Below are 7,717 nucleotides of genomic sequence, written 5' to 3' on the forward strand. Positions count from 1 at the left end.
GTGACAAGCATTGGTCCAGGTATTGAGCACACAGTGGTCACCAGGACCCTCCCTTCATGGACCTCCCATGAAATATTTAAAAATATGTGCTTTAAGTGAAGACCTGAAGCATTGGGATGTGTCTGAATAGGACACTGCAATGGCATTCTAGGCAGAAGAAGAGTCACGTGCAAAGAACAGCAGTGTTAATGCTCGTGACGTAAACAGGAGAATGCAGAGGAGATGTTCCGTGCAGCTGGAGTGTGGAGAATGAGGAACTCCGAGGTCTGGGTGATGCCACTTGGCAGCACAGTGGGAATCTCAGGGTCAGAGCTCCAAAGGGCAGCAGTGACTTGGGGCCTTACAGCTGGAAGGCCCTATCTTAGTAAGATGTAACTGCCACTGGGTGAGGTTGTGTGGGGCATGCAAAGCAGGCAGGCTCTAAATGGCTAAACACACGCTTATTTGAGCTCAGCCATGTTCCACTTCACCCCCAAGTTCAGGTCCCAGCATGTAGGACCGGCCAGATGGGGCCACCCGGGATGAAAGACACTGGGGGTGCATGGGAACTGCAGCCCCCAAGGCCAAGGAGAAGGTGGGCGGCGGTGACCTGCTGCACCTGTTCTGGTGAGAAAAGCCAAGGCCCCGCGTGGTGGGGCTGAGAAGCCGTCGGCTCCACGGGAACTGTGATTTGAGCTGGTGATCAGGGAGGTGAAGGCATGGAGTTTAGTTATATATCAAATGTGAATGCTCACACATTCACATTTTATACGTATAAATCGGATCACATCCACGCTGTTTGACAGCCGTCCGCTTCTCTCCCTAATGGGGGCTGCGGGGCAGGACTGCTGATAGCAGAGGGAGGGCCCGTGGTCTGGCTGGCCCAGGAGTCCGTGGGCACCAGGGGGCACGGGGCTAGGAAGGCTGCAGGGCCGGGTTTGGGCTTGACTCTGTGCATGCTTCTGCTTTTGTCGATGGAGGCCGGTGAAGAGTCCCCACAGTGAAGAGTCCATGCGGGGGTTGCATGTGTGGGGTGGACCTCAGGAGGCCCGGCCCGGCGCACACAGGTCTGCGAGCTGCTGGGAGGAACCCTGCGCTGTGGCTAACGAGGGGCTGCACCTCCACACCACTGCCGAGCTGTGGATGGCCGCCTGGCCCCAGCAGCCCCGAGGTGGTGGGCAAGGCTTCTGTTTGGAGGTCGGATGTGACCGGAAGCCCTCTCCGACTCCAGGACCAAAAGGAAGGATTCTAGGACCAAACTGAAGCAGCATGCAAAACGTTAGCACAGCCACTGAAGACGCCCATCACTAAGATTACAGGGGAGGCCACTAGGGATGTTTCAAACCACATCAAAGGCCCTGGGTCTCCATCACCAGGGGGTCATCTTGTTCAACTTTATTCAGTCCTATTGCAGCAAGTGGCTACTGAGTATCTCTTGGTTGGGGGCTCAGACAGTAGAGGGCATCGCTGTGTGACTAGGATAGGTGACCTACTGGCCCTGCCTGCCTCAGTGTCCCTGGCTGCGTGGTGGGGTGAAGTCGGAGTGTTAAGTGAGCCGCCACGTGTCCCTCCATCAGGGCGGCACCGGCAGGAGGCTGTGCTCTTTTCATCACAGCGTCAGAGGGAGACACAGGCAGGAACCCTCCCTTGAATGCCCAGGACCCCCTCCACTTAGAGGCCCAGGCTTTGAAGCCCAGGAGGTGGCCCCGCACACACTGTTGGCTGAAAGTGGAGTGGCCGAGGGTTAACCCAACACCACCATCTGCCTTAGCTTGGGCTTCTGTAAACTATGTGGATCAGAGGCTCAAATGACAGAAATGCATTTTCTCACAGGCTGGAGGTTGGGAGCCCAAGGTCCAGGTGTGGCAGGGCTGGACCCTCCTGAGGCCTCTCTCCTGGGTGAGTGGATGGCCATCTTCTCCTGTGTCCCCACGCGGTCGTCCCTGTGTGTGTCTGTGTCCTGATCTCCTTTCTTGTAAGGACACGTGTGAGATTGGATCACGACCCACCTCAGGGACCTCATTTAACCTTAATCACTTCTCTAAAGACCCACCTCCAAATAAGATCACAGTCTGAGGTGCTGGGGGTCAGGGCTTCAACATACAGATTTTGGGGGACAACACTCAGCCTGTGACCCATTCTAGATGGAGTACTTGGACAGAACACGTCTGAATTCGTAACAGCAGTGAATGTCATGGCTGCAGCTCTGTTCTCAAACAGGGCTGACAACTGGGCGGGGACTCGCAGGGCAGGCCGGCCCCTCAGCCCCGCCAGCAGCTGCGCTCGCCGGACCCTTTGTCTCCGCGTGTTGCCAGGTCTGCTGCAGCCAGTGGCCAGGCAGCCCCGCTCCTCACCTCCCTGGAGCTGGGCCCCAGGGACTCCCCAGAGCTCAGGGAGGCAGAATCCATGAGCGAGGAGGGCTCTCGATGGCCTTCCCAGGCTGGACACCAAGTCAGGGCCTCTGCGGGCGCCTAGATGCCAGCTTCCCTGAACGCACCTGTGGCTTCATGCAGCTCCCCAGTCACAGCAGGAGGGAGGCACCACCACCCCTCCTGCTCTGGGGATGAGAGGTCAGGGGGCAGGGAGGGGGGAGCTGGCAACATGCTGGCCATGGGCAGAAGTGGGTCCCCGTGGTCGAGAAGCGGGGACCAGCCTGCTGTCTGGCCGCGGCCTCGGGCCCCAGCGATCTGCCATCTCAGGGCCCCACCTGGGCCCGACCTCTCCACACAGCCTGCTGGTGGGAGCTGGTGGAGCTGGCCTGGAGCCAGGCACCAAGGACCCCACAAACAACAGCTGGCCATCCCTTAAACATGAGCCCCTGCGTGCTCGGCAGACACTGACTCAAACATCAGCAGCAGCTCCGGGTGGCACCCACGTCCGGTCCTGGCTGTGCTGAGGGCCACTCGGGTCAGTGGGGCCCCTAGGAGGGTAGACAGAGCCTGACCCCAGCTTTGTCCCCAGAGGCCCACAGGCAGATGGGGATCTGGGAGCCCTCCTACCCATCCCAGGACTCCGGCCCCATCCCCAACCACACAGGAGGACCTGCTGGCTTGGTCTAACCTCCAGTTGTCACTTAAGGGAAACGGAGGCCTGGAAAAAGCAAACAAGCTGCCCACAAGAGGCAGAATCAGGACCAAACTGGGTCCCCTGACTGGGCCTGGCTCATGGCCGGAGCCAAGCCTCCCAGGATGGAAGGAAGTGGTTTTGACTTGTCAGCCAGAATCTGCTATCTCATTGCCTGGAGGCTGCTCATCTGGGAGGCTGGGCCTGGGGCCCGGGGTAAGCAGGCAGTGTGTTCACAGGGAGGCAGGTGGGGTGGACCTGCAGAGAGACAGAGGCAGGGTCTCTTACCTCGTGCAGGTCCCAGGGACCTCAGGAGTGATGCCACCTCCCAAAGGTCTTTGTGAGGACTGAAGGACGCATGCTCCGGGCAGCACAGGGTGATCCTTGCCCATCCCCCTCCCCTGGAGCAGAGCTAGAGGGTCCCTGAGAGGCAGGACCCCCGGACCCTCTGGACGTTTGGGTCGGGGCTGTTCCCTCCCTTGTCTGTGCAGCAAAACCTACCAAGGTCCTAGTATGAGACAGGGGAGGGGGCCACAGGGAAGGAGATGGACCTGAGGGGACGGTGAATACCCCTCAACCCCCAAAACCAAGTGAAATGCAGAGGGAAAGTAATCTGAGAGATGGGACCGCCCAGATTGAGAATGAGGGGTTTTGGGGGAGGTGAGAGAGAGCCCTGGGGCGGTTCCGGTTGGGTTGCCTTGAGCTAGGATGCGAGGCACTGAAAGGTGCTCTGTGCTGATGGATGGACTAGTAGGAAGGATGAATGGATGAGGGAGGAGGTGGTGGTGGGTGTGTCGGAGCTTTTGGGACACAAGGGGGTGCAAGTGGCCCTGGGACTGCTCCCGCTCAGGGTCCTCATCAGCTCTTCCCAGATTCCCCAGATGCCTTAGCTGTGGGATGGGGAGATGGACATTCAGGCTGGGCCCCTGGGGGGAAGCAGGGTGGTAAAGAGGAGGATGGATCAGGGTGGGACAGAGAGGGAGGGCCTGGAGCAGGGGTGATGGATGGGGCCTCAGGGGGTCTGTTCTGTGGGAACAGGGCAGGCTCGATGCCTGGGGAGTAAGTTCTGTTGCAGAGAAGGTTCCCAGGGCACTGACCACCTGTGGCCGCCTGCACAGCTCTCACTGGCTTTCACAGGAATTCTAATGTTCTCACCATCTAGGCTTTCCCAGTTTCGTGAGATTAAGACAGAAAGTTGTGGTTTGCTGTGAGTTGTCCAGTTAGGCGATGGAAATCCCATCCCTGCAGTGTCCAAAGGGACACTTCCCACATGTCCCCAGGGATTGCGTGGACCAGCAAGCTCTGGGGAACCTCTTCTAGACCCAACTGCCTTCATTCTGGGGGGCTGTGGGGCCCCAGGAAACTTGCTGGGGTGGTGATGGTGTGAGTATAAACGCTGGAGCCACACCTCTGAGGAGTCTGGGCCCAGATTGCTGTCTCCAGGAACTTCTCACCTCCGGGAACCTGGGCCATGGGCCCCAGACTGGGGTCAGCACAGCAGTGCCCACTGACTTGATGACTTTCTGGGTCTGTAAAACCAGGCAGCTTCTAAAGGCCACTAAATTTTAGAATCCCTGACTCCTGTGATCAACAGCAGCCCCCAGGAACCTGCCCCACCAGGCCACGTCTTTCTAGAATTGTGTTCTGCTGACTTCTTAGGTGGCCACCCCCTGAGCAGTGGGTGCCCCCATAGGGAGAGAAGATAGGGAGGGAGAGAGAGATGGGGTGAGGGGAGAAGACAGGGGAAGGAGAGGAGAGAGGGTAGGGGGAGAGGAGGGAAATGGAGACAGAGATATTGAGGACTCAGGAGCATCAGAGGGACCCCAGATTTCTTTCTTCTCTCCCAGCTGGCTGTTGCTCAAGAATCCAGGACATTTTTCCCTCCTTCTTTTTAAATTGAACTATAGTTAATTTACAATGTTATGTTAGTTTCAGGTGTACAGCAAAGTCATTCAGTTATATATATTTTTTTCTCAGAGTATTTTCCATTATAGGTTATTGCAAGGTATTGAATATTGTTCCCTGCATTACACGGTAAATCCGTGTTTATTTTATATATAGTGGTGTGCATCTGTTAACCCCAAATTCCTAATTTACCCCCCCAACTCCCTCTCCCTCCTTTGGTAATCTTAAATTTGTTTTCTATGTCTGTGAGTCTGTTTCTGTTTTGTAAATAAGTTCTTTTGTATAATTTTTTAGATTCCACATGTAAGTGATATCATGTGACATTTGTCTTTCTCTGACTTACTTCACTCAGTATGATCATCTCTAGGTGCATCCCTGTTGCTGCAAATGGGACTATTTTATTCTTTTTTATGGCTGAGCAAGATTCCATTGTATAAGTATACTACAACTTCTTTATCCAGTCATCTGTTGATGGACATTTAGGCTGTTTCCATGTCGAGGCTATTGTAAATAGTGCTGCTATGAACATTGGGGTGCAGCTGACTTTTTGAACTAGAGTTTTCATCTTTTCAGGACGTATGCCCAGGAGCGGGATTGCTGGATTGGATGGCAAGTCTATTTTTAGTTTTTTGAGGAATGTCCATACTGTTTTCCATAAAGGCTGCACCAAACTGCATTGCCACCACAATGTAAGAGAGTTCCCCTTTCTCCACACCTTCTCTAGCACTTATGGTTGTGGACATTTTGATGATGCATTCTGACTGGTGTGAGGTGATACCTCATTGTAGTTTTGATTTGCATTTCTCTGATAATTAGCAATATGACCATCTTTTCATGTGTCTATTAGCCACCTGTATGTCTTCTTTGGAGAAATATCTACTTAGGTCTTCTGCCTATTTTTTGATTGGGTTGTTTGTTTTGTTTTATTTTTGGTATTAAGCAGTATGAGCTGTTTGTATATTTGGAGAGTAAGCTCTTGTCAAGTGCATGTTTTCTCCCAGTCATAGGTTGTCTTTTCATCTTGTTGATAGTTTTCTTTGCTGTGCAAAAGCGTCTAAGTTTCATTAGGCGGGACATTCATCTCTTAGCTCAAGCCCCTGGGAGTTCAGTTCTCTCTCTGCAGCCAAGAGCTTTTCCCAGCATGTGAAGGCAGGATGTCCTCCTCCGAGGGCTCCTGAGAGGCTCAAAGAGCCACCGCCCCTGAGAACCAGCCCCTCCGGGCATTTGACAAGCCTTCAGCATATGTTGGCTTTAATTGTTGTATTTTAATATTCGATATTTGGCACAAATTCCATTTGATTGTGAAATCACCCCAGCACCCCGTCCCTAGGTGCAGTTTTGGGCTCTGGGTCTAAGCCCCTTTGGAGTTATTTGCCTAGATGTGACTTTCTGGTCAAAAGGTTCCCATGGACAAGGATGGTGATGTGAGCCCCACCTGCTTTCTCCAGCTCCCACTCTGCTCCAGCAGACTCTCCAGAAGCAAGTTATATTTCCTAAAGTAAACAGCCCAGACCACACGGTCTGTGGACCTGCATCACCCCAGGCACTGACCGCAGCCAACTACATGCTCACAATGCCATCTCTTTCGTCCTCTGAGACCTTGTGTTTATCACACTTTTACAGCATGTTAATATCACTCACTGAACGAGATGCTTCCCAGATTGTTAATCGGTCTTGGTAGATGTAACTTATTATATGATTCTTATGATAAATACTTTTCTCAGCACATTTCCATCAACTAACAAAATTCAGAGAAGGGAACTTTTCAATGAGTTTTAAATGGGTTATTCTTAAAAATGCTTCTGCATCATCTTTTTAAATGTTCGGTAACTTCATGATGACGTGTTTTCCTGTGCCATCAGACACATTCTCTATTGGATGTGGGAAAACCAACTCATGAGCTAATCTCTGGAATAAAAGTCACTTGGGTAAGTGTTAAAAAACAAAGTGACTCAGTAATTGTAGGAAATTTCCTTTTGAGTCTTGCAGGTAGGAGTGAGCATTCATCATACAGCCCATCATCTGTAGCTCAGAATCAACCACTGTCCCTGCTACCCAGCCTCACCCAGGAGACTTGTGGGGGTGTCAGAGGACCACATTTGATATACACATACTGTCTCCAGAACAAAGGGAGAAAGAAAAAAAGAGGATGGGAGATTTAAAAGTTATGAAACTATCATGTTCCAGTTTGTAGTGATAAATTTTAGAAGCTAGATTAAATGGATGATTTTCTAGAAAATACAAAGTACAAAGATGATTCAGTAGAAATAGATCCGGTAATTCCAATGGTCAGTGAGGGGAATGGGAAAAAAAAAAGTAGCCACAGTTTTGTCCTTAAAAGGGCACCAGGCACAGGCAGTTTTATGTGTGTTTCTACAAATTTTACGGGTAACTTCTCTGCAACGGAGGGACAGAATGTCCTGCATTTGGGAGCACAAGCACTGGAGACTGACTGCTGAGTTTCAGTTCCATCCCACCTCCTACCAGCAGGGTGACCCTGGGCTAGCCACTGAAATGCTCTGTGTCCTGAACATGAAAACAGTGCCTTATTCACAGGGTTCGTTGAAGGTTAAATGTATAGAGATGCACCTGTGTCATAGTAAGAACTTGATATAGACGAATTGCTATGAAGAGTTACCACTATTCTTAACTAAGCACAGAAAAAGATAAAATCATAATTCATTCTATACAGGTAGTCAAAAGCCTGAAAAACCAATGGTGGGGACCACACACACACACACAGACCGGGTCATATGATTTGTAGCAGGCA

This window comes from Vicugna pacos, chromosome 1 (assembly GCF_048564905.1).
Source record: "Vicugna pacos chromosome 1, VicPac4, whole genome shotgun sequence".
In the NCBI taxonomy this organism is placed as follows: Eukaryota; Metazoa; Chordata; class Mammalia; order Artiodactyla; family Camelidae; genus Vicugna; species Vicugna pacos.